Here is an 11,365-nt window from a genome sequence, read left to right on the forward strand (position 1 = left end):
CCAAAGCCGCGCGGCAATCGGTGTGGTGGGAAGAACAGGGCACTTGACCACCTGACGCACGAACTGGGAGGGCTCCCACTCTGTCTCCACGCCACACGTAGCTTCTCTATACAGATGCTGGGCAAAAATAGGAAGCATGTTGATCTGAATCCTGTATCAAATGATGGAGACCAGCAGACGTGTTGATCATTAAAGCTTCAGCAGCGTTCCTAGCATAACTGACTAAATGGCGAAAGACACCTTGATGTTCAAAACCTCCTGAGCTACCCAGCCATTCTTCTGAAGAAGATTAGGGCTACTGCACGCGAACCCTTGAACAGTGTCTCAATTATTTACATTATGGTTGTGATAGAAAACTTGGAAAATAGAAGAAAGAATTAAAACATTAATAAATAATTGGCAGCCCCTCCATCCAGAGATCACCTCTGTTCGCATTTTCAAATATTCCTTCCGTTTGCTCTGCTGTGCATATTGCTATACATAATTCTCACCATATTTCAAAAATAATTTTAATAGTCAACATTGACCAAAAACTGTTTACATTAAGTTTATTATGAACTAATTTTCCCCAAATAAAAGTTAACTTACTGACATAGTTCCTTGGGAAGAGAATGTGGTTTTTTTACTAAAAATAATACAATTGCTAAGAAAATACAGAAAATAGTTCAGTGTAATTTAGTACAACTATGCTATCTTAGTCATTGACATCTTTGTGTGATGTTCCCAGCTTCCTCTGTAAAGGTAAGTCCTGTGGCAGCCGCCTTCATCAGGAATGGGCAGGAGACAGGGCCCCTGCCTGCAGCATTCGACACACCAGGGACAGAACATCCTGACCGCCAGCTTCATGGAAGACAATTTCCATATCTACCACTTAAGTCTAGAGGTTCTCTATCTCTTGTTTACATGTGCAACTCCCTGAAGATAAAAACCTATTAGATTCATTAACCAATTACTGTCTACTATGTGCATAATATGCTGTTACAAGTTAAAAATATGAATATTTTAATTTATATTTTAAATATAATATTAAAAACATCTTGTACTACAGGAGTGTAGGAATATTACTAAGAATTAGAAAAAGTAGAGAAACAAAGTCTTTGTGGCAGGAGGCCAGCCTGGCTTCAAAGACTTCACAACTGGAAATAACCCTTAAAGGTGGTGACGTCCTCCACAGGTGACACGATGGGAGGAGAAAAACGCATGAGCCAGGGGCAGACAGACAGGTGTGCATGGCACATCCAGGCAACAGGATGTGCAGGTGTCCCCAGGACACAGGTGAGTGGGAGGGCATGAGGACATGAGGCTGTGGCAGCAAGACAGGCATCGAAGGACGTTGTACGCAGAGGAGCTGAGCCTTAACCATGTCACCCATGGGTTCTGGTTCTGGGGTTTGCTTCTCTGTGTTAATATCTTTGGGTTTTTTCAGATGTGTAATACGTACACATGGTAAAAAATTAAAAGCAAATCCAAAAGCTATGTCTGTGAAATGTAAGAAGGTAAGAAGGGAAGCCTCTCTCCCAATAAGCACTCCTGAATGTAAGTTTCTCATTGTCACACTTTCTTTCTCCAGGAAGCAACCGCTACTGCCAGTGTCTGGTATGCATCCTCTCAGAGGTGATGCACATACACACACACAAACACATACACAAAAAAAAACCACACACACACATACACAAACATACACACATACAAACAAACACACACATACATATACAAACACAAACATACACAAGCACACACATGCACACATACACAACACAAGCATATACACAAACACACACACAACACATGAACACACAAATGCACACACATATACAACACATACATAAATGCACATACACAAACATACTCATATATACACACATACACAAACACACATAACCACACAAAAACACACATACACACACATACACAAACACAGACACACACATACATACAATCACACACATCTACACATACACAAACATACTCATATATACACACATACACAAACACACATAACCACACAAAAACACACATACACACACATACACAAACACAGACACACACATACATACAATCACACACACCTACACAAGCACACACATAGCCAAATAACACACAAACATACACGTGGATGCACATATAAACATGCACATACACACACACATAAATGCACAAACACACTTAACACAAACACACATGCAAACACATGGACACACAAATACATATACACATACACACCTAAGCACACAAATGCATGCACACACACATTCCCATAAATAGTAGCACACTGTAGACAATTTTTTGCAATGGACCTTTTCACTTAATAATCATGTCAGGTTAGGTTTCCGTGACCTAAACTCAAAAAGTGCTAATGCGTAATTGATGTATTATGATGGCACTTGGACCAGGCCTGGTGGGTCGCACCCGTAATCCCAGCACTTGGTGAGGCTGAGGAAGGAGGATTGCATGAGCCCAGGAGTTCAAGACCAGCCTGGGAACATAGCGAGACCCTGTCTACACACACACACACACACACACACACACACACAAAATTAGCAGGGCATGGTGGTGTGCGCCTGTGTTCCTAGCTACTTGGGAGGCTGAGGTGGAAGAATTGCTTGAACCTGGGAGGTCAAGGCTGCAGTGAGCTGGAGCCCTCCAGCCTGGGTGACACAGCAAGACTCTGTCTCAAAAAAAAAAGAAAAATTGTGCTCCCTCCAAAATACAGAGAGGAATGGGAGAGACAGGACAGGAAAGCAGGAACGCCATGCAAGGCTGTAATTCCAGGTGAAGTCCTACAGCGGCAAGATGGGCTATATAATTTGCAAAGCTCGATTCAAAATGGAATTTCCCCTGCTGAAGAATCATTGAGGCAGTGAAGGCAGGGCCTGAAACTGAAAAGGGCTTTTGTGGTGCTGACTGTGACCACACACGCTGCAGCCCCTGAGCTGACCGTGCCTGGCTCTGATTCTGCAGAGGAATCCTGGACACAAGTGGCACCTCTGAGTGTGTCCCTCACTTGAGGCAAGGGGCAGGGTTTTCACAGCTCACACTGATTGATCAGTGCCAGCTCAGGGCCTCTGCCAGTGCTCTCCTGCACTGCCAGCTCCAGAGTCTCAACAGGAGCCTCTTCCAGAGCAGCAGGTGCTGGCTGTGAGGGCAGAAGCAGAGTGAGCTGACCAGCAGTGCACCAGACATGGGGGAGGAGTCTGAGGAGCTCAGGGTCTGAGCAGGACAAGGGCAGTGTCTGTCACTGCTGTGTATCCTGGAGACCCCCCCATATCTGTACAGAAAACATCGTGCATTATTTGCAGTGATTGCAAACTTCTGTTCAACCAGTGACCCCACTGATGGGCCTTTGGATGTTTCCAGGCTTTTGGTGGCATACACCATACTGTGATGATTATCCCTATTTTTGTGTCATTTCACACTTATGACAGTTTTGTCATAGGATACTGGACCAAAGAGTATGATAATTTTTTTTAAATTTCAATAGCTTTAGGAGTACAAGTGGTTTCTGGTTCCATGGATGAATTGCGTGGTGGTGAAGTCTGGGCTTGTAGTGTACCCATCACCCAAATAGTGTACAAAGTATCCACTAGATAATTGGAAGAAATCTAGAAGCAACACATTACCCAACTTCAAATTATACTACAAGGCTATAATAACTAAAGCAGCATGGTATTGTTATAAAAGTAAATACATAGCCTATGGAGCAGAATAAAGAGCCCAGAAACAAAGCCAAATACAACCAACTGATCTTTGATAAAGAATAGAAAAACATAAATTGGAAAAAGGACACCCTATTCAATAAATGGTGCTTGGAAAACTGGGTAGCCCCATTTCGAAAACTAAAACTGGATCCCTATCTCAGACCATATACAAAAATTAACTCCAGATGAATTAAAGACTTAAATCTAAGATCTGAAGCCATAAAAATTGTATAAGGAAACTTAGAAAAAAACTCTTTTAAACATTGGTCTGCCAAAGGATTTATGACTAAGATCTCAAAAGCAAATGCAACAAAACCAAAAATAAATAAATAAAGTTGCCTCTATCAGCCTCAGAGAAAATGTATTTGGAAACCAACTTACAAAAGCTATTGAAAGCTATTGTTTCATAAACAGAGGGAACACAGGAGTCAATGATGCTTACACTTTATGAACCTCACTGCTATTATATTTTAAGATGCTCGCCTGGAGTTCCATTAAGAGAAAAATCAGCTCTGAAGATCACATTGGAAGATTCCATCTGACAGGTGAGGGCAGTCCCTTTCAGGATGTTCCCATAAAATGAGGCACAGAGAAGATGAGGAGGCCCAGACACATTTCTCATGGAAAACTGTCTTTATGAGTTAAAGACACACAGAATAAGAGTAAACATGAGCATTAAAGAGCAATTACAAGCACCTAAAACTATAAAAGAGAAATATCGATCTGCAACTCCAAACAGTTCAGCCACTGGTCAAACATTGAAGATGAGAGTGTTAACAGTGGATGTGTCTTCATTGATTTCCCTTTTAATTTTATTCTAAGGCCTGGAATGCACCACCTAGGGGAGACATTTGATTAAAAATGTATTTATTCTTAGTACGTAAATCGTGAAAATGTTATCAGTCAACTATACCTTATTGTAAATTAATCTAATTATATTGTTTTATTCCTATTTATCAATTTATGATCAATATTATGCTAAAGCGACCAGGAAATAGAAGCATACATTAATCTACGTGATTGTGTGGATAAATCAGATAAGTTGATGTATTATTAGGAGTATGATTACTTTCTGTGAGCCATGATTAGGTCAGACAGAGAGAAAGGTCCAAATAACATTTGCTTACATGGAATACACTTTCTTTTTTCTCTGCCTACAATGTTGGGTACGTGGCCTAGGCTCCTGTACTCCCCGGTATGTGTTCTGGGGCTGCTCTGTCTCAGTGATACGCCATGTGTTGACTCAGTTCCCAAGTATGCCTCGTACTCCAAGAACATGCCGGCATTCCACCCTGCAGGAGGGAGAACAGAGGGGAGAGGGGCAGACCGCTTTCTTTAAGAATGCATTCTAGAAGTTGATATTGTATTTCCACGTATATCTCTTTGATCAGATCTAGTACAGGGTGAGTATCCCTAATCAGAAAATTTCACATTCAAAATGCTCCAAAATCTAAAACCTGAGCACCAACATGACTCTCAAAGGCAATGCTCATTGGAGTATTTCAGATTTTGGACTTTCTGATTTGGGATGCTCAACTGGTAGTATAATGACAGGAAAGACCCCTGGCCCTGACCCTGGCCTCAGCCACCCTCCCTCCTGTGCAGGGAGAGCTTGCGTCCCTCTGGAGCAGGAGGCTGTGTGGAGAAGCCTCTGATGAGTGAGGAACAGGATGTGCCAAGAGAAACCTCCCCTGAGTCACTGCTCTCCTCGGCACAGGGCCGGTCCTACCCACTTGCCACGTCTTTTCCAGAAAGTCAAGTGATAAAGATTAATATTTCACGATGCCTTTGAAGCAGCCGGAATTCCACACAGCGCCCCTGCCTGCCTAGGCCTTCTTCTGACTCTTCAAAGTGGAGCGGACACGAGTCCCAGGCCCCCTGGAGGCAGTGGCCTGGAGGTCTTGCTCTCCCCTTCATCTCCATCCAGGATGGGGACAGCAGCCGCCCCTTGACCCCCTCGGCCCTCCTGTTCCCGGCCACTGCTGGGTGAGCCTCTGCTTCCAAGCAATTGGGGACCTGGAGCTTGTCACCAGTTTGAGTACAGGGATGTGAGTACCGTGGAATCTATCCACAAGCCAGAGCCAAGCTCAGTGGGAACAAATGGCTGGAGTGCTTCAAAGACAGAATGTTTTCTATCATTTTCCTCTCGTGGGGCATCACCCAGCCACACTGTGCTATCGCATTTGGGGCAGATGCAAAGGTGGCCCTCAGCTGCAATGTTTAACCTCACGCGAGGCAAAGAGGTAAATCTCCTCTCTTCCTTCATAAAAGAACACAGAAAGCAAGTCAGCGCACTCTCCAATTGAACAGACTTTGAGGACGAGACTCATCTACAGTGTCTTATTTTCTCATTGCTCTGTGTGGTCTACGTTCTGAGGAAAGGAGAGTGAGGTCATGTTATAACCATTTGCAGTTCCATCTTTCCAGAAAAAAGGAAAAGTTGTTACCTGCTGAGTGTCTGGAGTCCTCAGCCCCAGGAGGGGAATCTGATGGAAAATTTGACACAATAAGTGATTAATCTTATGATGTAAAACAAAAATTCTAATTCCAGATTATCCCTGAAACCCAATGTTATTGAAAGTGTCCCTGGCGTCATCAGCATGTACGTGATCCAGGACTCTAGGCATTGGTTTGCCCGCGATTTCTCCACCTTACACATAGGGCACAGCCCAAGCATGTGCCTCCCACGGTTCTAGGGGCTGAGCAGACCCTGGACTGAGATGGACAAAGCCATTCTCTTCCGCTGTTTAGGGCTGAGTCATTGAGCAAGTGATTACACGTGGAGTAAACGCTGGGGGTAAGCAGGTGCGAAGGGACACGAATCCAGAATGCATAAAACCAGTTACAACAGCACATGTCATTTCATTCTGATCCACAGGTGTTCTGATATACCCATGACTCAAGGCTCTGCAGAGATAAAGCGAGAACAGAGCTGTTATTCATTACATATTTGATTTAAAAGACTCTTTAACACAGTTCCAACATGTTTATCTTTCAAAGGAAGAGAAATCTTGGACGGCATAAGTAACCCGTGGTTGAATTCCCTCCGGCATCCCAGGCTCTGCTGTACAAAGTATCATATTCCTGGCTAGCCCACCTCCTGTCCAAACCACCTCCACCAACCAGCTCTCATTCCTTCTGGTCAGGCCCTTGTGCTTGCGTTTTCCAAGCCACAGATTTCTGTATGAGTTATTCCCTTCCCTAAACCAAGCAGAGCTTGCACCATTACTGGGTTCTGCCACATCATCCTGATAGAAAACAACCCCCAGCCTTCTCTGATGCCCAGGAGACTAATGGGTACTCGGCTTAACACTTGGATGACAAAATAACCTGCACAACAAACCCCCATGGCGCAAGTGTACCGACAGAACAAACCCGCACGTGTGCCCCTCAACTTAAACAAAAGTTAAATTTAAAAAAAGTCTTGTGAGGGCTGGGAGTTGTTTCACAGCGTTATTGTCTATCAGCATGTCACAGGGAAGACCAGGAAGGATGGGAACTGGAGGAACTTGCCGAAGGCCACACAGCTCGTCATGGGCTTTTCATCCCAGCCCTCCATGATCTGGGTTGCTTTCAAGTTTGTTTCGGTGAATTTATGTAAATCATCTGTTTCTCTTCCCTACCACACAACTACCAGAATATACATATCATTCAAAAACAGGTTTCATTCAGCATAGATCTGGTCTATTCGGTTCTTTAAACCTCGAGTGGCTATTCATTGGCCAACAGATGAACAAGAGCTTTCTTAGAAGAACGCTTAAGAATCTTTACAACCTGCCACCACTAACTTGCGTGCCTGTGTCCTCGGCGCATGAATTGACTTGCTGAGCTGCAACCTCTCTGGTCTTTCTTCTGTGCTGTGCGGCTGCCTCCCCCTTGAGCCTCTTCCCCACTCCCAGGCCCACTCATCTGGTTTCCACTGTCTTGGCCTTCAAGACTCAGCTTACTGCAAATTCCTCTAGGAAGCGCCTCCCTGTTCCTAAAGATGGGTACAAGTGCCTGTCTTCATCCCTCTGGCTGCTATCACAAAATACCATAGATTGGGTGGCTCCTAAACAACAAAAATGTGTTCCTCACAGTTCTGGAGGCTGGCTGGGAATTTCAAGATCAAGGTGCCAGTAGACTCGGCGTCTGAGCAGCTTCCTTGTTCATAGACAGTAACCTCTGTGTGCATCCTCACATGGCAGAAAGGGCAGAAGAGCTCTCTGGGACTCTTATAAATGCACTGATCCCGTTCATTGGGTTCCATCATCATGACGTCATCACCTCCTGAACGTCCCACCTCCTAATGCCATCCCCCTGGAAAGAGGGGCTTCCAACACCTGGATTTCATGGGAATACAGACATTCAAGCCACTGATTGCCCCTTCTCTGCACTTCACAATACCCTACGTTCTCCAAACCTCGGCACCTGCTATGATACATCAAGCTGCTTCCTTCCTTGTCTGATGTAGGGACTGGGCCATCAGTCTGTTCATTTCCTAATTGCTGCCCTGCTTACCCGTTCATCTTCAATGTCTTGTTTATGTTTAATTTTCTAAACTTACCTCCTCATTATCTAACAAACGTCCACCCCTCTTTCCAACCCCGCATGCTGCCCTTCTATTACGAAGATGATCACATCACGATACCCTCTTGCTCCCACTTTGGGAAGAACTTCTGGTTCTTTGCTAACATGCATGTCACTCCTGGCCAGGCTCTGCACTGGGCCTTCAGCGTCATGGCTCAGCTATGGGCCCACATTCCTCTCAGACTGTGGCCACCTTGCATTTTCATAAAACCAGGGCTGGTAACTTCTGACGCTGGCAGGAATTGTGTCCCAGGAATTATTAACCCTGCCCTGTGCTAGGGCACTCCCTGAAGGTGGGCCCACTGAGAATCATGCGGAATAGTTTATTCAGACTGTGGGGCGGCAAAGGTTTAGTTGAGGGCATCTAAGAATATGATTTAAAAAGTGCTGAAAATGTTTAATCAACATGAGAACATGACCACTGTCCCTTCAGTACTGACTCGCCCTCATCCTCTCGTCTTCTGAGCCCACACTTTGTCTTCCGGATTTACCACTGACCTTGTGTGAGGCCGGGACAGCAGAAGCCATGGCTCCCAGGGCCTCTGACACCCCTGTCACTGGCAGGGGCACCTCCCCCGTGTTTAGGTTTTATTGTGGAAGTGCAAAGCCCGCTCTGACTGCTTACCTTTGTGTCATTTTATCCTATGACACTCATTTTATCCCATGTGGTCGGTCTCATTGCTGTGCTTGGAGTGGGGACAAGGCATTTAAAGCAGGAATTCATTGCATGATGGTGATGAAAAGTCTTCTTTCCTTTTCATAGCCTTTCACTTCTTCATTTAAACTGTTTATCCCCTGCAAAGCTAAAAATCAGTAACACGCTTCTCAGTACACTCCAGCTTCAGTGATCGCCCTGTGCTGTGAAAACATTGTGTATCAGAGGGATTGCACCCCATGAGCTCATTCATATTTACACAACATTTTTAGATTTAGATGCCGTCCTCAGGAGCAAGGTATTTGCCCCAGAGATTGCGTCTGGGAGCGCGGGCCCTGCAGAGGCATGGAGAGCGGAGGCCTTTGTACCAGGACATCTCACAGGCCCACTCTGCCTCAGTGGTGTTGACCCAGAGCTCACCCCCAGCCCCCAGCACCCTGCAGCAAGAGGCCATCCTGGTTGTGCAATCAGCCTTGTGGAAGCGATCTCCTCACTCAGGAAATATGATCCAATCTCCCTCTGCTAGGTGACTCATCTCCAGGCTTTCATCTTCTTGACAGGCAGGGTTTTGTCTGTAGCTGCCTCAAAATATTCTTTCCATTTCATCATAGTTTAATATTTTATAGACTTGTGTTCTTCAACAAGTAATTAAAACCATCCTTAGCCTCTCAGGATACAAGTCCATTGAGAAAAGTCTGATAAGATGCTTCCGGATATTACACACGGCCATTGTATGTGCTCAAACATTTTACGTTACTCATCTGACATCTAAGTTTGACATTTAAACTTTAAAAGGGGGGCTTTATTACCAAACAACTACTAAAAATGATTAAAACCTTCAAAGGAGTTACCAATAAGAACATTTTATAAATATGACTAAATCAGATGATTTTATTCCTTTATTGCAGGATAATAATTAGAATTAGGGGGATTGAAGTCAAAATCCCAGAACAAAACATATTCTTTGCTCTCATGAATTTCTTACAGTTTAAATAATTTCTGCACTGATGTCAACACCATTTCTAAGGTGGAGTTTCCTTACATGAAAACAAAACAGAAGAGTTCCACGATTTCAAACATTTTACAAAAATTTCCTCAGTACAGATATATTTCATAATCACCCAGATATACTCCAATGTGTGAATGATTCTTAAGTCAAAGAAATAGCATCAGCTCAAGCTCTAATTCCCTTTTCTCATCTTTTGAACTCTCAATGCTACTCTCCATGGTGGCTGTTTAAATCTGTATCTTTCCTAAAAATAACTCAAAGAATCCACGTGTAACAAATGGACTTTGTGTATATATATGTATATTTGTATATATATATGTGTGTGTGTATGTATATATTTGAGATGGACTCTCACTCTTGTCACTCAGGCTGGAGTGCAATGGCATGATCTCGGCTCGCTGCAACTTCTGCCTCCTGGGTTCAAGTGATTCTCCTGCCTCAGCCTCCCAAATAGCTGGGATTACAGGTGACACCACCATGCCCGGCTAATTTTTTTGTGTTTTTCATAGAGACGGGGTTTCACCATGTTGGCCAGGCTGGTTTTGAACTCCTGACTTCAAGTGATCGCCCGCCTCAGCCTCCCAAAGTGCTGGGATTACAGGCGTAAGCCACTGCACCCTGCTCTGGACTTGATAGTTTTAATGGAATATGTCGAGGTATAATTGACCTACTGTGTAATGCATATATTTTATGTGTATAGTTAATGAGTTTTGACAAATGATATGCAGAATTATATCATTTGACAAATGATATGCAGTTTTGACAAATGATATGCAGAATTACCACCACCATCAAGATACAGAGCATTTCATCACCCAGACATGCTCACGTGCTCCACTGCCAAACTCCCTGACAGACTTGGCCCCAAGAAAATACTGATTTGCCATTGATCGCTATACATTCATTTTTCCTTTGCTAGATTTTCTTATAAATTGAATTATACAATATTTGACCTTTTGTTTGGTTTTAACTTTAAAACCTTTATTGGTGTATGATGAAAATAAAATAATCTGCATATATTTAAATTGTACAATTTGATAAATGTGGGCATATGTGTATCTATGAAACTATCAACACAACCAAAATAATGAATGTAGCCATCATCCCCAGAAAGATTCCTCCTGCCTTTGTGTCTGTGGCCCTTCCCCCTGGCACCTCCCTGCCTCCCTTAAGCCTCTGGAAGTCACTAGTCCACTTTCTGTCACTGTGGCTTGCTTGAATTCTCTGCAGTTTTATGTGAGTGGAATCATACCATGTGCGCTCTTTCCTGTCTGCCTTCTTTCCTCCAGCATGCAACTATTTTGAGATTCATTCATGCTGTTGAAGGTTTCAGTTGTCTGTATTATTTTATTGCCAAACAGTATTTCATTCTACGGATATTCCAAAATCTGTTTACCCATTCACCTTTTGATAAAATTTTCAGCTATTTCCAGT

At 43.7% G+C, this 11,365-nt stretch overlaps 1 long non-coding RNA gene across 1 annotated transcript; it reads right to left on the bottom strand.

The window, feature by feature from the left end:
* Positions 1–4,314: 4,314 nt before the first annotated feature.
* On the bottom strand, positions 4,315–7,793 carry LOC134758794 (uncharacterized). The gene is made up of 3 exons (XR_010134418.1): positions 7,776–7,793; positions 4,826–6,605; positions 4,315–4,536 (listed from the first exon to the last, which is right to left on the bottom strand). It is a non-coding gene; the product is annotated as an uncharacterized lncRNA (long non-coding RNA).
* Between the last annotated feature and the right edge of the window lie 3,572 nt (positions 7,794–11,365).

The sequence above is a fragment of the Gorilla gorilla genome, chromosome 5, assembly GCF_029281585.2.
Source record: "Gorilla gorilla gorilla isolate KB3781 chromosome 5, NHGRI_mGorGor1-v2.1_pri, whole genome shotgun sequence".
NCBI classification, from domain to species: Eukaryota; Metazoa; Chordata; class Mammalia; order Primates; family Hominidae; genus Gorilla; species Gorilla gorilla.